A 25,506-nucleotide genomic window follows, 5' to 3' on the forward strand; every position below is an offset into this window, starting at 1 on the left:
ACCAGGTTCTGGTCCCCGGTTTTGGCCACCCGGTCCCGGTTCCCGATTTTTGGCCAAAACCCGGGATCGAAACCGGGGTACCCCGGTTCTTGGTTTTGAAAAACCGGAATCGGGAACAGTAACCGGTTTTTTAAGGAAATTAAATAATTGAATCTCTGCACATTATCACCATCAGCCAGCAGCTTGGAGGTTGAAGGAGCCAAGCTTACCCTTTAGAGTTCAAATTTGTTACTGATTGCAACTTTTACAAAGATTGAATTAGTGCATGGTGCTTTTGGATCATACTTTGTTAAAATGTTTGTTAGTGTGAAGAAACTATTCCTAAATCCAATCAATTATTTGCGTCAAGTACGAGACCTCCATGTGATGGTAACACTGTCATCTAATTCTGTGCTCAAAAGTGTCATGCCACAAATCCCATTTCCACATTTGTAATGCTGTAGATGGACAAATTGTTATATTTCATGCTTTTGTGATTGTTTAGTTTCCAAAACAGGCCAAACTTGATACTTTATTCTCCTAACTGATTCAGGCATTGTTTGTTGTTGTTCAAAATGACTTTTGAAGCTCTTTTTCTTCTTTGTTAAAATAGTTAAGAGCTTACTTTTTCTTATGTAAACAGTATGCACAAATACGTTTGTTGAAATGAACTATTGATCTACTCCTGCTTGATAGTCATCACATTATGTGCTGGGAAGTATTATTGTAATGGAACTTGTAAGGTAGATAGTGGGGTTTGCTTCATTTTCTTCTTTACGTTTGGAATTGAGTTGAATGTAATGGCCGGAACAAAGCATGATATACGTGACAACATAAACAAAAAAAAAATTAATATATATGCACCCGGTTCTGGTTTTTCGGTTTTTATTGAGTGCCAAAAACCAGGACCGGAACCGAGGTCCCCGGTTTTTTATTTTTTTGCAACCGGAACCGGAACCGGCTCTCCGGTTTTTCGGTTCCGGTTTTGATTTCTCGGTATTTTTTGACACCCCTAACCACAAGACGAATGGGACCGACAATCCCACATTGTCGGTGGACAAGACCTTGGACATGTTTATAAAGAATGGACAACTCTCTCTTATAGAATCAATTTTATGAGATGAATTAGACCCACAAATTTATTATTTCCTACTTTTTTTTTTTTTTTTTCTCCTCTCTTTTCTTCTTCTTCCGACAACCTCACCCACCCTCCATCACCTTCATTTCTTTTTCTTTTCTTTTTCTCATTTTTCTTCTTGCTCCCAACTTCTCCGCCACTTCCTCTTTCTCTTTTCTTATTTTCTCCTACCCCACCACTCCCTTTGTTTTATATTAGTTTATTTATTTCTTTGTCTCCCACTATCCACTCTCTTATTTTCTTTTATTTTTCCCTCAACTTTCCCACGCGCACACTTCTCCCTCACTCTTTCTTAACTTAATCTATAAAACAACTTATTTATTCACTGCGGTTAACATAATCACACTAATTCACCTACCACAGAGTTAGTATTTGACTTTTGTTGTTTCTGATATAATATTTCCACAAAGCTGACTGGCCACCATAACTTTGCTAATTTATTAAAGAAATTTTACAGAAGCACTTTTATAACATTAAGTTACAAAAAATGATTAGATTTCTCAAAAATTAAATTTATTTAATTTTCAATTATATTGTAAAAGTTTTATTTTTATTTTTATAAAATTTATTTGTAAACCTAACTTTATTCTTTATTAAAACATTATCTAACGATCTTACTTATTCGTTTACGAACAAAATCCACAAACACAATCACTCTTATCTCACAATATTTAATTAATGCTAATAAGTACTAACCCACCTTATTATTTTAACTGACCTATTATTATTTTGATCTAAGTATTAAGTATTAACCCACATTTCCTTAGCATTTGAGTGGAATGAAATTACATTATTAATACGAGAAGATGTTGACTGGATTCTTTTTTCCTTTTGTAAAGACAAAAAGTTGTGAATTTTACTTTTGTTTTTGAATTTAGCACATATAATAGTTTTAATGGACTAATTGAAAATTATAGTGTGGTGTTGTATGATTTTGTGTTTGTATTATTGATATGAATTAGCATTATTCATACCTTGTCTTTTGGTTGCAATTTCATGAAAAACATTATAATATGTATTACAAGCAACAATAAAGCTAATTTTTGAACAGAAATATATGGAGAAGGAAGAGAGGCTGTGAGTGTTGTTGGCAGAGAGAGGATTTACCTAACAAACCCTCGAACCAATTTTTAATAGTTTATAATATGTGAAAGTGGGGTAATATTTGTGTAATAAAATACCCGACCCATAAGCACATCCACTTTCTTCTTTTCCTTTTCTTCTCTCTTTTCTCTTTCTCTTTCCTTCTTTTTATACCTCGCTAATGAAAGAAAGCAAAGAAAATTGCTTTTGGCGGAATGAAGTCTCAGCTTCGTTCTCATTGTATATATAGGCAAAGAGTTACAATTGTAATCAAGTTTGACAAACCCAAACTTGATACAAACTAGGAGACCTAATTCAATACAAATAAGTAAAACAAATACAACTAGAACACTAAAGAGAAGAGATAAGAACAACTATAAAACAGACTCTATTGGTTCCTTAACAGCCCCCCTCAAACGAATGGGAGGGGGAGTAACCATGAGTTTGTCTCTGAGGAAAAGAAATCGAGAGGAGGTAAGGCCCTTTGTAAAGATATCAGCACATTGATCTTGAGTTGGGATGTAGCTAGCACAAAGATCTTTGTGAAGAATTTTCTCACGGATGAAGTGGTAGTCAACTTCTATATGTTTGGTACGAGCATGGTAGATGGGATTAGAAGCTAAAGCAATAGCTCCTATGTTATCACACCAGAGTACAGGAGGATCATGGAGAGAAACTTGCAATTCTTTGAGTAGCATTCGAAGCCATGAGAGTTCAGCAGCTGTAATGGCCATTGCACGATATTCAGCCTCGGTGCTAGATCTCGAGACAACAGGCTGCTTCTTGGCATGCCAAGATACTAAGTTGGAGCCGAAGAAAACACAATACCCTGTAGTGGATCTGCGATCAAGAGGATCCCCTGCCCAGTCAGAGTCACAGTATGCCTGAAGTTGAAGAGGACCTGAAGTGAAGTGAAGGCCATGATCTGGTGTGCCTTTGAGATACCTTAGAACTCTTTTAGCAGCCTTCATATGTTCTGTAGTTGGACAATGGAGAAATTGACACAATTGATTGACAGTGTAGGCTATGTCAGGTCTTGTGAGTGTGCAGTATTGTAGAGCTCCAATGATATGACGATAGGTTGTGGGATCTGGTAGAGTATCACCATCAAGCTTGGTGAGCTTCTTGCCTGAAGTGCAGGGTGCGGCATAGGGCTTTGCTCCAAGCATTTGCACACGATCAAGTAAATCAATAATGTATTTACCTTGATTTAGATGCAAGCCAGTTTTGTCACGAAGGACATGGATGCCTAGGAAGTATGAAAGGCAACCAAGATCTTTCAACTTAAATTCCATTTGAAGGCCGTGGATGAGAGTCTCCATGATAGATGAATCTGTACCTGTTACTATGATATCATCAACATATATCAGTATGTAAATATGAACAGAGCCTTGATGAAGCATAAAAAGAGAGGTATCTACTAAGGATCCAACAAAACCAAGATGGAGAAGAGCTTGTGACAATCTATGAAACCAAGCTCGTGGGGCTTGCTTTAGACCATAGAGGGCCTTTTTGAGCTTACAAACATGATCTGGAAAAGCTGCATCAACAAAACCAGTAGGCTGCTCCATGAGGACTTCTTCATTCAAGTAACCATGAAGGAAGGCATTAGAGACATCCAATTGCTTGAGGGGCCAATTGTAGTGGATTGCTAAGGATAGTAGGATCCGTATAGTGGCTGGTTTTATAACTGGACTGAAGGTTTCAGTGTAGTCAATACCATCTCTTTGTTGGAAACCCTTAGCCACTAGTCTTGCCTTGTATCTTTCAATAGTGCCATCTGATTTTTCCTTTAGCCGAAAAACCCACTTATTCTTGATGATGTTTCGATGTGAAGGTCTAGGGCAAAGAGACCAAGTACCATTGTCAACTAAAGCTTGAAGTTCACTTTCCATTGCAGCAAACCATTTAGGGTTAGAAACAGCCTGAGCAAATGTGGTAGGGATAGAAGGCAAGGGTGTAGCATGAAAGGATTTTAGTGGATGCTTGGTTGATTTTAAGGATAGGAATAGCTGATAGTTGGGAAAAGACTTAGGTTTGGAGTTTCCAGTCATAGATCTTGTGACAATATGAGGAGAGGCTGGTTCAGTAGGTGCAGGCAAAAGCTGAAGTAAGGATTGATCTAGGTGGGGGATAGGATCAGGGGTAGGTGGTAGTAATTCGGCAGTAGGGGTAGTCAGGGGAGTGTTTAGAATAGGTACTTGTGCTGGGGAAGGCAAGGTGATTGGGGGTGAGGTCTGAACAGTATTAGAGTCAGAATTATTCATAGAGTAAAAATGAGAATGATCAAGAACAATACCTGTAGGGGAAGGATCTGATCCGTTAGGGGATGAAGATGCTGCTCTATTCTGTGCAGGGAACACCAATTCATCAAAAATAACATGTCTAGAGACATATACACGATTGGAGATGGGATCAAGGCACTTGTAACCCTTTTGGTGGGTACAATATCCAAGGAAGATGCATTGTTTGCTTCTGAATTCCAATTTGTGTTTGGCATAGGGTCTTAAGAGAGGATAACAAGCACAACCAAAAGTTTTTAAAAAGGTGTAGTCTGGCTCCTTATTGTAGAGTTTGGTGAAAGGACTTGAATTTTGGAGAGTAGGGGTAGGCAATCTATTGATGAGATACACGGCAGTACTGACAGCTTCAACCCAGTATTTAGAAGAAAGGTGGGATTGAGCTAGGAGACTAAGACCAGATTCAATGATATGCCTATGTTTTCTTTCTGAAACTCCATTTTGTTGAGATGTATGTGGACATGTGACTCGATGAAGAACACCATGTGTTGACAGAAATTTAGTAAAGTTATGAGAGGTGTATTCACCACCCCCATCTGTTTGAAGTTGTTTAATTTTAAGGGAAAATAAATTTTCTATCAAACACTTGAATTTAACAAAGGTTTCAAAAACATCTGATTTGAGTTTTAGAGGAAATAGCCAGGTGTATCTAGAGAAATCATCAATAAAGATAACATAACATTTGCTTCCATTGATTGAAGATAAAGGAGAAATCCATACATCACTATGAATAAGCTCCAATGGAGCAGTGGTAATACGACTTGACTCAATAAAGGGTAATTTTTTGCTCTTTCCTAATTGACATGAAACACAAATAGATTGACTCGACTTAACTGAAGACACAGGAAGGTAGTAGTTGTGAAGCAGATGCTGCAAGATTTGATGACTTGGATGCCCTAAGCGGTTGTGCCAAACTGAAGAAGACACCCTGATCCCAATTTGCGCAGTAAATGCTCTGACTTTATTTTTGGTGAAGTGTTGTAGCCTTAATGGGTAGAGACCATCTTCACTTGCCCCTTGTAGGAGGATCTTCCCTGTGAGGTTGTCCTTAATCAAGAAATAGGTATCAGTTAGTTTAAAATGGCAATTATTGTCACGACAAAATTTATTTATTGAAAGTAAATTTGTTGTAGCATCAGGGCAATGTAAGATATTTTTAAGATGTAGGAGTTGATTTGAGCGAAGAAAAGAGGAAGAGCCAGTGTGGGAGATACCAAGTCCATTACCATTACCTACTGCTACTGTCTCATTACCCTGATATGGTTGCTGCAGAGTTAGATTTTCCAAGTCATTAGTGATGTGAGTATTGGCTCCACTGTCAGCAAGCCATTCATCTTCATCTTGTAGATCGTTGGATTGAGAAACCATTGCAGCAAGTTCAGATGGTGGATGTCGTCCTTGGAATGAATAATTCATGCGATGAAAGCAGTCCAATGCTTGATGATTGGAGCGGCCACATATCTGACAAAGAGGTTTGTTGGATGAGAGGATGCCAGGTTGAGAATTTCTCCTTGTAGTGTAGTTATTTCTCCTTGGAGTGTAGTTGTTGGGAGAATTGCTTCTTGGAGTATAGTTGCTAGTGCTTCCAGTAATAGTTTTTCCTTGGGAGAAAGCAGGGGTTGGGAGTATACCAGGAGATCCGTTGAAAGTCTTCTTTGAGGGATAGGAATTTCTGTAATTGGAGAAATGTTTCCTTTGGTTGTTGAATCTCTGTTTGTAACCTGGCTTCTGAGCAGTCATGGCAAAGGATTGTGGTTCATCAATGGCAGCCTGATGTTCAATGAGTTGCTCGTGTCCAAGTAATTCAGACTGAAATTCTTCAAGAGACATAGTGGTATTCTTTGTTATCATCGAGTAGGTCATGACAAAAGAATTGTAGGTGGAGCTTAATCCACCAATGATGTAGGATACAAGGTCATCATCGGTGATGGGGCTGCCGGCGATAGCTAGCTGGTCAGCCAAGGATTTTGCACTTCGAATAAAGGTAACACATGGATTATTACCTTGTCTGAGAGTCTGAAGTTGGCGTCTCAATTGAGTGACGTGAGACCTTGATGGAGAAGCATAACGAGTGGCAAGGGTTTTCCATACTTGATTGGAGGTTTTACACCCATAAATAGTAGGCACAAGTGGAGCAGTTAAGGTTGCAATGAACCAACTGAGAATACATTGGTCTTTCTTTTCCCAGATAATATATTCTGGATTTGGGACATCAGGAGTAGTTTTGTCCGGAGAAGATGGAATAAGCTTTGGTGGGCATGGCTCAGAGCCATCAACAATGCCCATCAAGCCGTTAGTTTTGAGGATGGGCTTAAATTGAAATACCCATCCGAGATAGTTGCTGTCATCGAGCTTAGATTGACAGAGATGCGCAATGTTTGGCATTGTGAAGGATAGAGCAGCGTCGCTGGATTGCGTCATGAGTGCAGTATCAAGGACACGGCAAGGAGATGCGGCTATGGTCTGGTACGGCAAGGAGAAGAACAGCAATGAGGCTGTAATTTGGTGCAGCAAGAAGAAAGAAAGTAGGTGCGGCAATCTGGTGCAGTGCGGCAATGTTGGTGCAGTACAGCAGGTGCGGCAAGAGAAAAGGTGATCTGAGGGCAGCAAGAAGAGCTGCGAATTTGCCTGGAGAAGAAGCTGATTCCGTTGAAGAAGGCCCAAAAATTTGAGAGGGTCAAGGATCTTATTGAGAGGGGTATGAACCGTAAGGCTCTGATACCATGAAAGAAAGCAAAGAAAATTGCTTTTGGCGGAATGAAGTCTCAGCTTCGTTCTCATTGTATATATAGGCAAAGAGTTACAATTGTAATCAAGTTTGACAAACCCAAACTTGATACAAAGTAGGAGACCTAATTCAATACAAATAAGTAAAACAAATACAACTAGAACACTAAAGAGAAGAGATAAGAACAACTATAAGGATAATACTAAAAGATAAGAACAACTATAAAACAGACTCTATTGGTTCCTTAACAGCTAAATGGCTCTTCAAAGAAAGAAGAAAATTCTTGGAAGCTTCTTTATAATTAATAAACAATCTTGAAAGATGAGACAAATCATACCCGTTGGTCAAAGAAAGAAGAAAATTTTTTGCAACTTCCACACGGTAACTTTCTTTATTTGAAATAGAATATTAATTAGGATAAATATTAAATGTGATCCTTCCAAGATCTCTCTGCCTTTTTGCAATTGATTAGGATTTTTTAAAAAGAAAATCCCTCTAGATCGTAGAAAGGTAGTGGGAAATGAAAGAAAGCGTGGCCTATTGCACTGTAGATAGCGCACGCGTTGAGAATAAAAAGATGAAGCTAGTTTTCATTTTTTATTTTTTAAGATGATTATTAAATAATTTGTAGGACCTACACTTTTATTTATGTGAATTCATTTTCCATTTCCATTTATGAAAATAATTATTGAATTTATGATTCATTTTCTATTTTTGAAAATAATTATTAAATCTATAGGACTATATGTTAACATATACAATTTTTCAAACACCTAAGATGGATTTTTTTATTAGTACAATAGAGCGACTTTTATAAATAGCAAAACAAAATTAAGCACAACGCTTTATCAGGATAATATCCGAAATACAATGTGGGATTTTTTCAATAGAACCTTGTTCCACGGTAAGGGAAAGCGCTTCTTTCGCAAGACGATGTGCTGCTTCATTAAGATGTCGTCTAACATGATTAACTTCCCAACTTTGAAGGCCATTTAAGACCCTACGAACTTCCTCAATAAGATGACCATACCGACTCCAACTCCTCCCATCTTTCCTGAGAGCCTGCACCACTTGGAGAGCATCGCCTTCCATAACCACCCTTTAGAAACCTAGCTCACGACAAAAATGGGCAGCCCTCAAAGCCGCAATTGCCTTCACTATATCTGGCTCAATAATGTAAACTCTTGGTGATGACAAAGTCGCTAGAACCTCTCCCATTCCATCTCTTCTGATCACCCCGACCCCCATCTTATTTCTATTCAAGTCTACTGCGGCATCCCAATTAACTTTAACAAAGTCATTTTTCGGGGCTTCCCAACGGAGGTCTTGTGAATTTCTCCTTTTGGCTACTTCATTCTTCCGAGAATTTGCTTCTTGATAAGCCTCCAGAGACTCCATAGCACTCCCTACCACATTGATAGACAGATTTATCTTGTTCCCATGTACAAGGGCTTTCCGACAAAACCATATTTGTCGTGCAACCACCGCCATTAATTCCATGTCCTCTATGTTTAGGAGTTGAAGAAGCTCCTCCCATAAGAGCATAAATTCCTCCTGATTAACACTACTTTTCTGAATTTTTCTATTGCACCTACTCCATATGTCCTTTGCTACTGGACAGCTCCATAATACATGCCATGTCGTCTATACCTCAATACCACAAACAAGACATAAAGGATCCTCTGTAATCTTCAAATGATGCAAATTTGATTTCGTTGCTAGAGCATTGTGGCATGCTCGCCACATAAACACCTTCACAACATTGAGAATATTCATCTGCACAACAGCCACGAGGCCCTCAATATGCTTTAAGAAAAATATTATTATTTGTTTATAATATCAAAGCCCCAACATGCTTTCTTGAGGCCTTCAACATGCTTAAAAAAAACAATATTATGTTTTTTGATAATATGGAGGCCTTCTGCACAACAGCTACGAGGCCCTCAACAGTCAACATGTTTTTTAAAAAATAATATTATTTTTTTATAATATCGAGGCCCTCTATAAAATAAGAACGAAAAAAAAAAAAAAAAAAAAAATCTGAGAATCCCACAAACTTGTCTATTGTGGTTATTTTGCAAAAATCTAGCCCCTCACAAAAGGTTAAAATGTTTAACTTTTTACATTTCAAAAATGTTAAAATGGTTATTTTGCAATCTACAAAAATGCTGAAAGACAAAAATAAGCATGCTTAATTTAAGTATAAAGAACAAAGAGTAAGGGCAAAATGGTAATTTTAGTCTCAAACAAATGATCACCGAGTGCGGAATTGGTGTTTATTAGGTAAAGATCTTCTGCAATATTAAACTAAATATTATTTAATTAATATTTAAATATTAAAAAAATAAGGGTCAGTTTTAAAGTTTTACCTAAGGCCCCAAATAATTTGGGCTGGCCTTGTATGCACTCCTCACCCTAAACCTGAGATGGACTCTAATAAACTAAGCATTTATTCTATGAAAGACATTCATTATATATGAAAAACAATACTATCAAACTTACAATTATTCAAACATTTTAAGATTGCATTTAATTGTTGTGGGACAATTACGATAATAACATATTATGACGCTCCACATCTGAAGTCTCGATGGCTCATCATTTCCGACTAGGAGACTCATGAATCCTTTATTCAACATGATCAGTTGATAATTCAATAAAAGCATTACAAATCCGTTGATAGTTTGAGAAGAAAAATATAATTTATTTATTTCCCAATAATTGAAAACTTCCTCTAAACCTAAGTTTACACACTTTGGAGCCAATAGGAAGGTAATGGGTACTTCCAAAACCTAATGTTGATATGTGCAACTTGACCCACAAGCTTAGTTAGTTGAGTTAAATTCATAAAATAAAAAAGCCTAATCAAGCAAAATAGCGGGCTTCTCAATCATCTTTCACCTTGACAAAACCCCCCCTCTACATTTCCAAAAGAAAATCCCAAGAAACTCATTAGAGCCCCCCCACATATATGGGCAAATTTAAGCCCAATGTCAATTTTGGGAGTATTCTGAATTTCAAACAATTAGAAAGGGGTTCATTGTTTTCAATCAAACTTTGAAATATCAGCTCCAGGAATACTTACACGCAGAAGACATGCCCGGTCTAAAATCCTTCAAAACCCAAATAGACGATAATGTGATAGCTATCAAATATATTGAATTAAAAAATTAAAAAAACAAAAACAAAAACAAAAAACCCAAGAAGCAACATGGATTTGTACGGTTTACCAAAAAAACCATTTAGAATTAATTAATTGGATTTCACAGGCAATATGAATCAGGCAGAGAACCCATTTCTCAAACAGAGCAAAAAAAATTGAAGAATTAAAATTTTCATGACTCATCAACGTGAATAGCATTATTATGTCTTTGAGAATATATTATAGAATTTAATCCTTTAATATACACACTCATATGTCATATATATAGTTTCATTCCAAATTCATTGAAATTTTGTCCAATTTTTCTATTCCGGTGCCTCCTCCATTCCAATTTGGTTTGAACTACCACATTTCAAGCACATAAATTAAAAAAAATAAAATAATAATAAAATAATAAAATAAAGTATATTAAATCTTCATGACCCATCAACCATATATAATAACACTATTATGTCATATGAAACTGAAAAAATGATCATAGATGTACTTACAGGCCGACCCCATCTAATTAATGTGATAGTGTAGAAGTGGCTTTCTCTCAAATAGTTGGCTGCTCTGCACAAACTCGTTCAAAATCGAATTCTAAATATGTCCCACGCATCCTCATATATATGGAACCCCATTAATTTGTTATTTGCACCAAAAACGCCGTTTCCAAAATGGAAAACCCTAATGCATAATTAAGTGGACAAATCAATATATCATAAGATAATTACTAAGATCGACTACTACTACTAGCATCAACAGTGGGTAGGTAGGACCCAAAAACTGGAAATAGCGAGTGGTTCATCAAAAACAAAATTAACATGCATGAAGGGGCCTCACTGAAAAATAATTCCTCATATGTAGTGGGTAACAACTTAATTCTAAGTTGCAATCATCATCACCGTCACCATCACCATCACCATCATCACCACGACGCCTCTTCATGATGGTTGAACATTCTGAATCTTCAATTTCTTCATCCGATACATTAAATTGATACGCATGCCCTCCATGATTGCATATCAGTTGAACTCCCCAACTTTTAATGAACATTGAACTCACTAAAAACCTAAATTGCATATTGTCATCTAGCATAAAAGAATCCAGAATCAGGTACTCCAGCCTTACATGATCCGAGCCCAGTAAATGAAAGTTTCTCGTTCTCTCAATTTCTTTATATCTATTGCTCATCGTAAAATCAGCAAGAGCAAAGTCTCCGTTTGAGGGGACCCCAAGAATGGGTCCAATAACAGCACACAATGCAATTCCAATGAAATTATGCGAATATTGGAGTCCAATAATATGTATTTCACATGAGTTACCAAATGGACGCTCCTTACTATGGTTGAACCAATATGGTATCGTATTTCCCAGAAATATAATTCCACCACCAAAGTCCCTAAAATGTACCTATTAAACAAATATCATGAATTCTCAAAACTATAATCCATAATTAAACCAAGACACATACAAACATATATACAAAAAAGAGAGAGAGCCATACCTTATTCAAAAAAAGAATTTGCCACCAGATTAGGTATATTCACACACATGTTATAGCATTCGGACATTTCAACCAAATACAACTCTCGTAATTCTCATGTATTGAGTTAATCTTCTTTTGATATTTCTGGAAATCTTTCCAATGAAACACATCCTTTAGCATATACATATTCTATATTTGGTGGAAGTTCTAGAATTTCTTGAAGTTGCTTACAATCCACCAATTCAAGCGACCTCAATCGAACACATCTTTTGATGCATGCATGCAGATTGATAATATCACTTCTTGATAGATCTAACCGAACTAAAGTGGAAAAGCAATTTAGTGTCCCAAGGAAATCTGATTTTGATAGGCACGTACAATTACACCAATCCAAACTTTCCAATGCCGAAAGCCCAATTGAGGAACAACCGTCATCGGAAATGCATGAATTTGCTGGAGGAGTTGATAAGAATAATTCTCTTTTTGAAGGAATTTCATATTCCTTGTTGGAAACTTAACAAGTTTTGAACAATTTTTGAGAGAGAGAAGCTGCAACTGAAGAATGCTACTTGGGAGATGCATAAGGTTTTCACAATGGTTTACATTTAATGTTAGGAAAGTTTTAAAGGCTTAAGCAACCATCAAGGGAAATCATTTTCAGAGATCTCAACTTGAGGCTTCTTGGCAAACTAATAAGCTTAGAGCATTTGGAAAATGACAGAATGGTAAGTTTATCAAGGAATCCAACAGAGTCATGGACCGTCACTAAACTTTTGCATCCATAAACATGTAATTATTCTAAAATTGTTATCCTTGAAATATCAGGGATTTCTATTAGGAATACAGCTAGACAATACCACAATCCTCATATTTTGGAAATTCTGTAAAAAGAAAAAAAAAAAAAGAAAAAGGAAAGGGCATAAATTAGCTTCAAAAAAGCTTTCAGCATAATTTAAAAGAAATAAATATATAAAATAATAATTGTGCCTTGAACACCAAGCATACTTGACAAAGTCAGAAGAAAAACCATCAGGATTAGAGGCCTTATTGGCTTTCATGTGAAACAAAGTATCCCTTGTTTCTTCTGCAACAACCTCCTTCTTCAACATGGTTGCCTTATCAGCAGAAATAGCAACAGGAATAGCAACAGGAATAAGATGCCTAATTTGAGAAGCTTTTGCTTCATTGAACTGCATTTGATTAGTCCCTAACAGCTTCTTGTAAAAATTCTCAGCCTCCAACTTGATCTGTTCAACATCATCCACTCTATTGCCATGCTCATCCCATAAATGAGTGATAGTATTCTTAGCATTCTGGACCTTAAGAGAGCGATGGAAGAAACTATTATTCTGATCACCCAAATGCAGCCATTGATTCCTAGCCTCCTGCTTCAGGAAAGATTCCTCAGCCTTAGTTAAAGAAACATAAGCATGAAGACACTCCCTCTCCTTAAGCAAGCTGTCAACCCTAACAAGAAAGCAATAACATCTTTCTGAGCTAGGTCAAGGTTATTAATTATTTTCATCTGTCAGTGTGTGAAGAAAGTTGCAATGACCTATGTCATTTGAGCTTTGGTGTGCGAATTTTGCTTTAGGATCAGGTGCTGTCAAGCATGCAACAGAAGCTTGACAGTTTGTGCGAGCAGGTGAATAATGCTAGGGATCACTCGGGTGGTAGGGGCATTCACCATGAATGTGGAGTCATCGTGTAATGATGCTTTTAGTTCTGATCAGATCACATTCGTTGATTGTGGTTGTTGGTTAACATCGTGTACTGTATAATGGGTTGGCGGTAATAATTTATTTCTAACAATTTGTAAATGTACTATTAAATTGCAGCTAGTGAATGTCGTTGCTAAATAGCTTGAATTTTCCTTATTGAATCTTAAGTTTGGTTTCAGGGTAGCTCTGTTAGGAAAGCCTTGAGTGCTAGTGGGGACGAGATGCTCCAATATAAATTTGCTATCTCAAACCAAGTAGAACCAGAGGAGCGCAGCATGTCTGATTTGTCAGATTGGGCTTCAAGTGTCACATCTGCTGCTGGCATCCAGGTAATGGGAGGTTCAACAGCATTACACTAATTCTGAATTTCCCTGTTACAACATTATCTCATAGTTAAGATTATCGATCGGGTTTGTAAATGGTAGTAATTGCATACGTACTTGCATTTCATAAGTCAAATTTCTTAAGCCTAATAGACCAGGTTCGTTACTTTGGGTGGTAAATGTGCATTATTTTTCTTGTTCATGCATTTCATTTACTCCTATTGGTTCTATCAGTATACCTCATTTATGAAACCTCATTGTGGTGATGCTGATCAAACAAAGGCTAGTTAAAAAGACAATTGGTGCAACTATATACATATTGTAAATTAGAATGTCATGGTGCATTTTTCTCAGATGAACACCTCAGTAATTGAACAAGACAGTTACAAACTCAAGCGGGACTGTGGGGAGAAAGATGCCACCATAAACGAGCTAACCACTCTACTCTACTCATCTGATGTTGTTGGTTCAAAGGTAATGTTTTAGTTATAGCCCCTTTGAATTTCGTCCTTTCCGAAAACTTTTCTTTGCTTAATCCATATCCCTTATAACAGAGGATTGCAGAGTTGGAAGCCATTATACGTTGGAAAAACACGATTATTACAAGGACATGGTTGTCCTAGAACAAAAGGTAAGAAGCAGGTGGCAAGAATCCTGTGGTTGTAGAGTTTGGGGAGGTCATTGAAGAAAGTAAAAGCAGTATTTGCAATCTCCCTCCATTCCCTTTTTAATTGTTCCCTTTCTAGGTTTTTGATGTGTACAATGATCTAGTCATATTATGTAGTACCCTTTCACATGAAATGATGGAATGACTGCTTATAATGTAAAAAGGTCCATCAATTCTAATCGACTTAGTAAAGGGTTTGAAGTCCTTCTACACATCTGAAATTCAATGTGGATAAGCTTTGCATTTTAGAAAAAAAGAGGCATGTACTCTTAAGTCTGCAATGAGCAATGTGCAACAATATTTGCTTATGTTTACTTGAAGAATTTGGTTGTCATGTTCTGAATTTTGTAACTAATAGTATAATTAAAAGCAAGTGGTGCACTTTGCTAGACTTCGGAGATCCCCCTTTCCTTCTTCAGATTAAACTCAAACAGTGAGCAGCGTCCACACATGATAGAAAATCTCCTAGATGATATGGATAGTACTACTAGCCCCTCGTCTTCTGATTCATACTCTTCCCCTTCGAATCAACCACATGCTCCTGTTGCTAAAGTTGAGGAAATTTCTATTAAGAATAGCTACTCTTCTTCTACAAGAAACCAGATGTCAGCGCCAACAAAATTCTCGGGTTCTTTTGTGAGAACAACAGATCAGAGCTCAAAATCTCGATCAATAAGTCCACTTAAAGAAATATTTACAAATTGGAAATCTGATTCAATTTCATCTTCAAGGCAAAAGTAGTTAATTGTTGGAGATTCTTCAAGAAAGAGTAGAAGGCGACATCTAACTGGATCCAAGGATGCAACCCCTCAAAAGAGATGGCTTTAGTAAGTTGCATGCAATTTTTTTGTACTTGTTCTTAAGGATGCCCACTACAACAAGCTTTCAAATTTGATTTCAGCATTTAAAGAGAATATATATATGGTACTGAGACTCCTTTACTATATATATATATAGGTCGAAGAGTTCTAAATATTTTTGCAATCTGGAGACGCCTTTCCATTTCCAAAATGATGCTTGGGAGATGTATGGAACTAACCCTATTTATAAATTTTTAGAAATTACAGTACATTAATTTAAGTAAATACACAACTTGGTCTTATATATTCACTATTGATTATTTCAGGACAACCTTAAGCCGTACTCAACTTTGGGAGTATTTTGAATTTTAGACCGTTAGAAAGGGGCCTATTTTTCTTAATCAAGTTTGAAATATGAGCTCTAGCTAGGAATACTTTTCCACACCAAACGAATGCCTAACTAGTTTCCCATGAGCATCAATTGTTCGAATTTCAAAACACCACATTTCAAGACATAAATTGGAATCAATATTCAATATACATCAAAATAAAACAAAGAAGCATTAAGGGGTGCTTACTGAAAAATGTTGGTAGGTTTTAGCATTGGGAATGATCTGATTGGTTTAGTTGTGATTCGCCTATGGCCGAGGAACGCTTCTTTTGTTGCGAGTAATAACTGGATTCCAAGTTGCAATCATCCTCAGCATCACATTGCCTCTTAGATGGTTGAATACCATCTAATATCCTTTCAATTTCATCACAATCATCCTCTTCGGCTGAACATTCTAAATTGTCACCTTTTTCTTCACATTCATCCTCTTTGGTTGGAGAGTGAAAATATTCAATTTCGCCATCGGAATATTGTAAACAAAAATTAAAATCAACGTGGGTCAAACTTGGATGACTTTGGCATTCTCTTCATGCTTGTGTATCAGATGAACTCCACAGCTTTTAATGAACAACTCTAAACTCATTACAAACCTAACTTGCAGATTGTCCACTTCTAACACAACAGGTTCTAAAACCAAGTACTCCAGCCATACATGATTTGAGCAAAGTACACTTGGTAATTTTATAAATCTAGGTCTAGTCTCAATTTCTATACCTTTACTACTGATCGCAAAACTCAAATCAACATAGTCTTCGTATAGGTCGGCCCCGAGAATGGGTTCAAAAACAATACAAAAAGCAATTCCTTTGATCTCATCCAAATATGGGAGCCCATTAATATCTATTGCACATGAGTTACCGCCATATGAATTCTCCTTACGATGACTGAACCAAGCTTCTGGTATCCTGTTTCTCGGAAATACAATTCCACCACCAGAATAGTCATTATAAGGTCCCTAGTAAACGAATAGCATCAATTTTCAGAAGTAGAACCCATAAACCAAGGCACATAAAAATACGTACAAAAGAGAGAGAGAGAGAGAGAGAGAGACCTTATCCAATAAAGTATTTTCCACCTGATTCCCTATATTCACATCCAATATATAGCATTCAGACAAGCTAATCCATTTTACCGCTCGCAATCCGCTTGTGTTGAATTGAAGTTTTTTTGATAAATCTGGAAAACTTTCCAACGAAACACATCCATCAGCCTCTATATCTTCTATACTTGGTGGAAGTTCTGGAATTTCTTCAAGTCGCTTGCAATCCCTTACGCAAAGATACCTTAATCTAAGAAATCTTTTGATGCATGCAGGCAGTCTAACAATATCACTCCCTGATAGATTTAAGCAATCTAAACTGGAAAAACAATTAAGTGTCATGAAGAATTCTAGTTTTACTAGGCGCATACATTTTTTTAGATACAACAGTTGCAGTGCCGGAAACCCAATTGAGGAACAACCATCATCGAAAATGCATGCATTTGCTGGAGGAGGCGATGCAAATAATTTTGTACTTGATGAAATTTCAGATTCCTCTGTGGACACAACTGAGAGCATGGATTCTCTTTCATCCCTCACGGCCTTTGTTGGAAGCTTAACAAATTTTGAACACCTTTCGTGACCAACAATATTTAGAGGCTGCAACAGAAGACTACTTGGAAGATGTGTAAGGTTTTTGCAATCTTCGATATCCTAAAAGGCAAGCCTAGTGAAATATACAATGGAGGAAGGTAGTTCTTTAATTTATAGCAATGCCCCTTAATACAAATTGTTCCGAGCGTTCCATTTTACACTCAATTTCAGGTAAGTTTTGAAGACTTGCACAATACTGAAACTGAAGAGTTTCAAGAGATCTTAACTTGAGGCTTCTTGGCAATGTTATAAGGTTAGAGCATACATAAAAATCCGGATTTGTAAGCTTATCAAGGAATCCAACAAAGTCATCAACCTTAACTAAATTTTTGCACTCAAAAACACGTAACTTCTGTAAATTTGGAATTCTTGAAATATTAGGAATTTCAGTTAGGTTTTCAAGTCCAGTGAGTTCCATAATACTCAGGTTTGGTAAATTCTCCAAAGTTAAAAAAAATTAAAAAATTAAAAAATAAAAAAGAAAAAATAAAAGAAATAAGTTTCACAACATAATTCTAAAGAAAAAACAATAAAAGTAACAATCATACCTGAAATCCTTCCTTGAGTCCTTTGAAGAGGCCATTACGCATTCTTAGAATAGTGAGTTTCTGTCCATGGAACTTGGATGGCAAAGAATGTAAAGGACATTCAGTCCAATCAAGCACTCTTAACTCATTAGGGAAATAAGTAAGCTCGTCAGAAAACTCTGCATTACGACATATAAAATATCTGAGTCTTTTCATGTTCTCAAAGGTATTGGATCTCCACTGTATCAAGTCTCGTTCCAGTAAGTCCACTAATATGCCTTTAATATTTTTTGTTCCCTATTAAGACAATGCATAAGTGTGTCAACAAAATCAAAACATGAAGTTGTCCATATTTTATCACTTGCTAGAATTATAATAAATTCTATTTATATATGACTTGATAGAATTATAATTTTATTCTTATATAAACACTGTTAGAGCATATCATGGAGTACAAAATAATAGTCACAGTATAAGACTATTACTGACTTACAGTTGAAGAATATCACTGAGTCACACTTGAAGACTATCATTGAATTACATGTGAATAGTTAAAGATTATCACCTAGCTAACCTAGTTAGAGTAGAAGTCTATTTGTATCTAACATGATTCTCCTATAAATAGGAGCATGTTATATTGTAAATATTACTCAGAGAAATAAGAGCTTAATGGAGCCTTAGGGCTTGATCTTGTGGATGTAGGTCATAAACCGAACCACGTAAATCTCTGTGTCACTATCTTATTACTTTCGCATTGTTATTTATTATTATTTCCGAATTATAAATTCTTTCATAGTATCAGAGCAATAGGCTAACGCCATTGTATGATCTACTGGTCCTGTGATTTTCTTTTTCCTTCAATTTATTTTTGTTCCTTGAAAAAAAAAAAAAAAAAAAAAAAGATTTGCATGGTTGCATCCCACTCCGCTGCTGCCCCTTTGCCAACAACGGGTGAACGCCGTCAGCCACCGTCTTCCATTCCCGCTCACAGCCCAGCGGTTCCCACGCTATGTCTGGCCTTCCACAGCTCCATCCAGCTCATCGCCGCCAAGCCAGTCAAAGACCAGCCTGTCTCTGCCCAGTCGTCGCACCTTCCTCAGCACTGCACAACAGCCTTTCGGTGCCGCCTGCCACCATTCCAGCCGCACCGTTGATCTTCCAACCTTCATTCCGTCGATCTTGGCTTAGAGAGAAAAGAAGAAAAAGGCTCTATCGTGAGAAAGAATTTGAAGAAGATGAAGTGTGTTTGGTTCCAGGTGTGAGTTATCCTCACTTAAGTGCAAAGTTATTCCTATTCTAGTTTAAGAATATGATATTCTTGTTTAGCTGTTATATCAGGAGCTGTGGTTACCGGAATAAGGTTAATTCTTATCCCAACTTATGTAAATAGAGTCCTTTTCAAAAAAAAAAAAAAAAAAAAAAAAAAAAAAAAAAAAGGCCCAAGTTGCCCACCGAAAGAGGCCCAAGTTGCCCATTTTTCTTTCATATTAGGCTATTGGCCCATTATTTGTAATTTGGCATTCGTGGTATTACCCATGCCAATTTTGGCCTTTGTGGTATTGTTTAAAACCCAAGCCCATTTTAGCCCACAGTTGGCACATACCGGCCATAGTAGCCGATGCCGGCCACAGTTGCCGAAGTTCAAGTTCAAGAGCACAATGTTTCAAATCCGGCGCCATCAACTCCACTCAACTACCTCGGCTGCCACCAACTCCAACGAGTTTTCGGTCACCATCTCGGCCTTCGTTGCCGACCAAAGAACAAACTCAAGTTTTCACAAGTTTACACCGTGAGTTTGAGGGGGAATGTTAGAGCATATCATGGAGTACAAAATAATAGTCACAGTATAAGACTATTACTGACTTACAGTTGAAAAATATCACTAAGTCACACTTGAAGACTATCACTGAATTACATGTAAATAGTTAAAGATTATCACCTAGCTAACCTAGTTAGAGTAGAAGTCTATTTGTATCTAACATGATTCTCCTTTAAATAGGAGCATGTTATATTGTAAATATTACTCAGAGAAATAAGAGCTTAATGGAGCCTTAGGGCTTGATCTTGTGGATATAGGTCATAAACCAAACCACGTAAATCTCTGTGTCACTATCTTATTACTTTCGCATTGTTATTTATTATTATTTCCGAATTATAAATTCTTTCATACACACACATTATTTTATGAAAATGAAGCAAACTTATATTCCATCAATCTGGCAACCTATATATGTTGGCTTTTTTTTTTTTTTTTTTTTTTTTTTTAAAAAAAAGGGACTTTCATAATATATAATTTGCTTTTATTATTAGAATGTCTCGAAGTAAGTGATCAAATTGAAGATGTAAAAAAAAAAATTTTTCTCATATTTACTTATTATTCTAACTTACTTATAATATAAAAAGTACAATACTCATAAAAAGTATTTCTATATTTATAAAATAAAAAGTACAATACTCATAAAAACTATATCTATCTTTGAAATAGAGTAAAAGACAATTTCATTGATGATTTATTTATTCTTTTGGAGTGAAGTACATCCAAATACTTAGTTTTGAGATGGATGGTGCATACATATGTGTGTACGCAAGTATATCAATTTTTTCAAAATGTAAATTTAAAAGGGAGTTTTTATGACTCTTACCACATTTTCTTCCAATACATAACGGACATCTTCATGATACCACAACCTATTGCATTTGCCAAGTTCGTTGGGTGACTCTTGACGAACTATTTCTCGACCCATATCTTGTAGTAAGTCATGCATGACCAAATTACCACACTAATAGTTATGAGAGACTTATCAATAAGTACTCCGATACCACCATCTGGAAATAAACTGCGACTGTTTAGTATATGAGTGACATATTTAGCATCCTCTCCTTTGAAGAAACAAGCAATGTCAAGGAAAATATTTTTCTCACTTTCCTCTAATCCATCATAACTTATTTTAAGAACATCATAAATTCCTGTGTGAGGATTTTCTACGTACTTTTCCAATTTACTTTTCCAATGATTTATGCATTTTCCATATAGATTTGAACCTACCACTCTTAAAGCTAGTGGGTTGCCCCCAGCATAGCGTAATGCATGTTTTGTGAGTTCCACAAAATCGTCATTAGGTTTGTCACTATGGAAGGCATGTCGACTAAATACCTTAAGAGCTTCATAGTCCTGCAATTCATTCATCTTGTATCTTAAATCAACTCCATGCGTAGCTAATAAATGCTCATCTCTAGTTGTTATGATGATTCTACTGTCCAAACCAAACCAATCAAGTTCTCCGGATAACTTTTCTAATTGGATCAATTCATCCACATCATCGAGAACTAAAAGAGCCTTTTTCATGCAAAGCCTTTTCTTTATGACATCTTTTCCTAGATTAACAGTGTGAACCTTCAAATTTGTGTCACGTAGGATCTGAGAAAGAAGTTTCTCTTGCAACCTGAGTAGACCATACTCTCGCTTTGAATTTTCTCTAACATTTTCAAGAAAACACTTATCTTCAAATAGATGAGCAATCGAGTTATAGATCGCTTCGGCGATAGTTATCTTCCCAATCCCACCAACTCCAAAGATTCCTACCATTCGTTTGTCTCTCATTCCAATTCTTAAAAGCACATTGATGTCTTGCACATGAGACTCTATTCCAACTGAATAATTGGCCGGGACGTTTAAGCATGTAGGACTTACCATTGTTGAGACCACTTGAACAATTTCGTTTATAAATTTAGATTCATTCCTACCAATGAAAAAGATTAAAAAAAAGAAAGAAAAAAAAAGAACAAACATTAAATGAGTTGGAGTAGTCACATGAAAAGATATAGGAGCATGATTTACATACATACTTTTTCTTTGTAACAAATGAAAATGGTAGGCAACAAGATATGGTTTAATCCTTCCCTCCACAAAATCTCAATCCTCCTATTGATTGATCACATGTCGTCCCGTAAATACTCATACTTTTCAGTCTTTATTTTTTTTGGTCATTCTCGAATTTGGTTTTGCCTTATTGATATCAAGAGTGTTTTTTTGCATTTTACTCTAAAATGTAACTGCATTTGTTCTAATTTTCTTTTTTATTTATCAGATGGGGTTATTTTTGTTTAAAATGTTAAATTTTTAGTAAATTGAATAATTATTTCATCTTGCATCACCCAATAATAATTAAGTATTTTTGTTTGAAATGGGTGCTAAAAACTTATATTATGAAGTATGAAGTGTTAAGTCTCATATATATGATTGTAGTACTAAAACAGAAATTATATGATTGCATGTAAAATGACTTTTATGTTGTCTTAAATATATCAAGGTTGCATGCATAGGAAATCTTATTAAAGACGGAGAGGAGGGTGCAGCCCAGATCGAGTGACCTTTTTCTTTATGTTTTTTAGTTTTGTCTTTCAATTCACTGCCGCATGACATTTTCGTGTTAAAAAATTAATTGTAATACCAATTTTTATACAAGTTGGAATGCATTCCTAGCAGCCTCACCAAAACTTTTTTTTTTTTTTTTTTTTGCTATTTTGATGAGGCAATTTAACAAAAGTGACTAAAATCCTTCATTTTCAGCCACACCATTTTAACCCAAAATAAAATGTGAGTGACCAGAACTCACTATCTTTTTTTTTTTTTTTGACATGTCAACACAAGAGGGGGGGGGGGAATTCGATTTAGTGACTTCCGCTTCATTAGGCGTGGCCCCAGCCGATTGAGCTACCTATTGGGAACAGTACTCACTATCTTTAGTTAATACTATTCACTCACCAAATGAATAAAAAATAATATAACTTTTCTCTGTTCTTCTATATTATTTGAAAAGTAAAATATGTATATATATATATATATATATATATATAGAAGAATTTGAAAAATAATATTTAAATAGAATAGTGAAAGTAGATTGTTAAAATAGTGAGGCTGCTAAAAGTGTGCTCTGAAAAGATGAGTTGTTAAAATAGAGAAAAGTGTACTTTCGGTCATTTTGGAGAGTAAAATTTGATGATGCTACTAGGAATGGCTTAAATTTGTGAGTTCATTAATTTATTTCAAAGTATAGCAAAGATAGTGTAAACCACCCAATAATTTAGACTGAAAACATTCAATTGATCATTCATTTTTCGTACAATGCTTTCATTCACCTTGATATAGGTGTAAAAAAAATGACATCTTAGTTTCAAAATATATGTGCTTAGTATAACTTAATATTTAATAATAAAAACTATTTAAAATAGAAGTTCTTATCCCCTAAATTATGTATAGCTATCTATCTTAAGTCATTTGCGGTATTGCACTATTCAATTTGGATTTATTCAAAGTTTTCAGTATCGAATTTTTCTTTATTCTTGCGAAATTTTTCAGATTAAATAATTTAATTTTTCTTAACTTTTAAAATATTGGAAAACTTCACTTCACCCTATTGAATTTCCTTCACTTTTGCAATTACTTCCCAAAGTTCAAAAACTCTCAATTTAGTGTATCGAACTTCTAATTATTTTGTAATGTTACCCCTTTGTTAAGTTTTTTGTTGAATCCAATCAAAATTCCAAAATACTCCAATTTTTTTTTTTTTTTTATCAAAAAAAAAAAAAACGATTGTAAAGATTCAGACGTGGGTGTTTTTACAAATTCCATTAAATCTTGACTTACACCCGAATCCTTGCATACCAGAATAAAAGCAAAGTTCATCTTCAACAATTAGATCATCCATAAATTATTTAAGTAAATTAAGTGGTCTTAAACAAAATAATTTAATGAATTTAATTTCTTGAACACAACAATTTAGGAAACAAGCTATAAGTACTTTAGAAGTGAGTTAACATTTATTTGTGTAAAATAGCTCACATGTGCTACACATGCATAAGTAAGCTATAAGAACGATCCAATTAATGTTATCCATGTGCAAGCGACTACTACATTAATTCAATAATTTATTTTGCCTGTATATATATAAAAGGTCAGAAATACCCATTCGTCAAATGGTAGCCAGACAATTCGGAAACTTTATGTAAGTCTTCCCTCCACCTTTGCACAATTTCCTTTTTGAATCTGTCTGTATGTTTGGCTAATGCTTCACCAAATTTCTTTTTTTTGATATCGTACGTCCGAGGGAAGTACTTTGTAAAATACTGGCAGAAGGGTTTGTTGATTTTTTTCTCTGCACTCAAGGATCTCCTTCAGCTCGTCTAAGCACCATGTGGATCATGCATAGTTTTCAGAGAGTACAATAATTGCAATCCTCGACTCTTTGATGGCTTTGAGAAGAGCCGGTGAAATTTCCTCTCCTCCTTCAAGTTTGTCATCCATGTAGGTATAGATTCCCTTTTGATCTAGAGCCTTGAATAGATGACCAATAAAATTGTTGCGAGTATCTTCACCTCTAAAGTTCAAGAACACATCGAAAGACCATGGACAGGTAATGGCAGAAGAAGAAGCTACTGCTGGGAAAGCCACGAAAGAAGCTACAAAGCTCGTGAAAGGCAAAAAGATAGAACGCGGTAATCGAGTAAAGGCCCATAGGATCCCTCTTGGGCGGTGTACGATGCCGCGTTCACGTTGAGTCAAAATGAAAAAGAATACAAAAGGTCGTAGAAAGGTAGTGGGAAATGAAAGAAAGCATGGACCATTGCACTGTAGAAAGTGCAAGCGTTGGGAAAAAAAATATGAAGCTATTTTTCGTTTTTCATTTTTCATTTTTTATTTTTTAAGATGATTATTAAATAATTTGTAGGACCTACACTTTAAATTTTTGTGAATTCAATTTCCATTTCCATTTATGAAAATAATTATTGAAATTATAGGACTTATGCTTTCACTTAAATGGATTCATTTTCTATTTTCAAAAATAATTATAAAATCTATAAGACTGTATGTTAGCGTATACAATTTCTCAAACACCTGAGATGGACTCTAATAAACTAAGCATATATTCTATGAAAGACATTCATTATATATGAAAAACAATACTATCAATATATAATGCACTTACAATTATTCAAAAGTTTTAAAATTACACTTAATTGTTGTGTGACAATTACGATAGTAACATATTACTACGCTCCACATCTGATGTCTCGATGGCCATTCATTCCTGGTTAGGATACTCGTGGATCCTATATTCAACATGTAGCAACCCACCTCATGTTGTCCCCTTTGTGACTTGGCTTCAAAACCGCAACTTAATCGATTTCACACTCAATGTGATGGTGGTTTTGATACCAAAGAAATAAGCTTTAAGTAGAACTTAGCCTTGAAGACTGGTTTGCAAGATAAGGTAAGGGTGCCCAATAGGTTTATATATACATAGTTAAGATTGCACTTAATTGATGTAGGATACTTAGGATTGTAATATATCACCACGCTTTGTCGATGTCCTGACGGCCCATCATTCCTGGCTAGGTGACTTCGTGGACCCTGCTTTCCACATGTAGCAGCCTTTCCTTGGTTGCCTCATTTGTGACGTGGCCACAAACCCGAGTCTCAGTTAATCCCATACTCGAAGTGGTAGTGACTCTGATATTAAATGATATAAACTCTTACCCTTCAAAACTAGCTTGCAATGTGAGGGTGCCCAAAAAATATATA

The 25,506-nt window shown here is 35.8% G+C and overlaps 2 pseudogenes; one reads left to right on the top strand and one right to left on the bottom strand.

Annotated features, from left to right (window-relative positions):
- Positions 1 to 13,292: 13,292 nt before the first annotated feature.
- Positions 13,293 to 15,401, top strand: LOC148584095 (uncharacterized; annotated as a pseudogene).
- A 569-nt stretch (positions 15,402 to 15,970) lies between these two features.
- Positions 15,971 to 25,006, bottom strand: LOC148584096 (TMV resistance protein N-like; annotated as a pseudogene).
- Positions 25,007 to 25,506: the final 500 nt, after the last annotated feature.

The sequence above is a fragment of the Corylus avellana genome, chromosome 8, assembly GCF_965113065.1.
Source record: "Corylus avellana chromosome 8, dhCorAvel1.hap1.2, whole genome shotgun sequence".
Classification (NCBI taxonomy): Eukaryota; Viridiplantae; Streptophyta; class Magnoliopsida; order Fagales; family Betulaceae; genus Corylus; species Corylus avellana.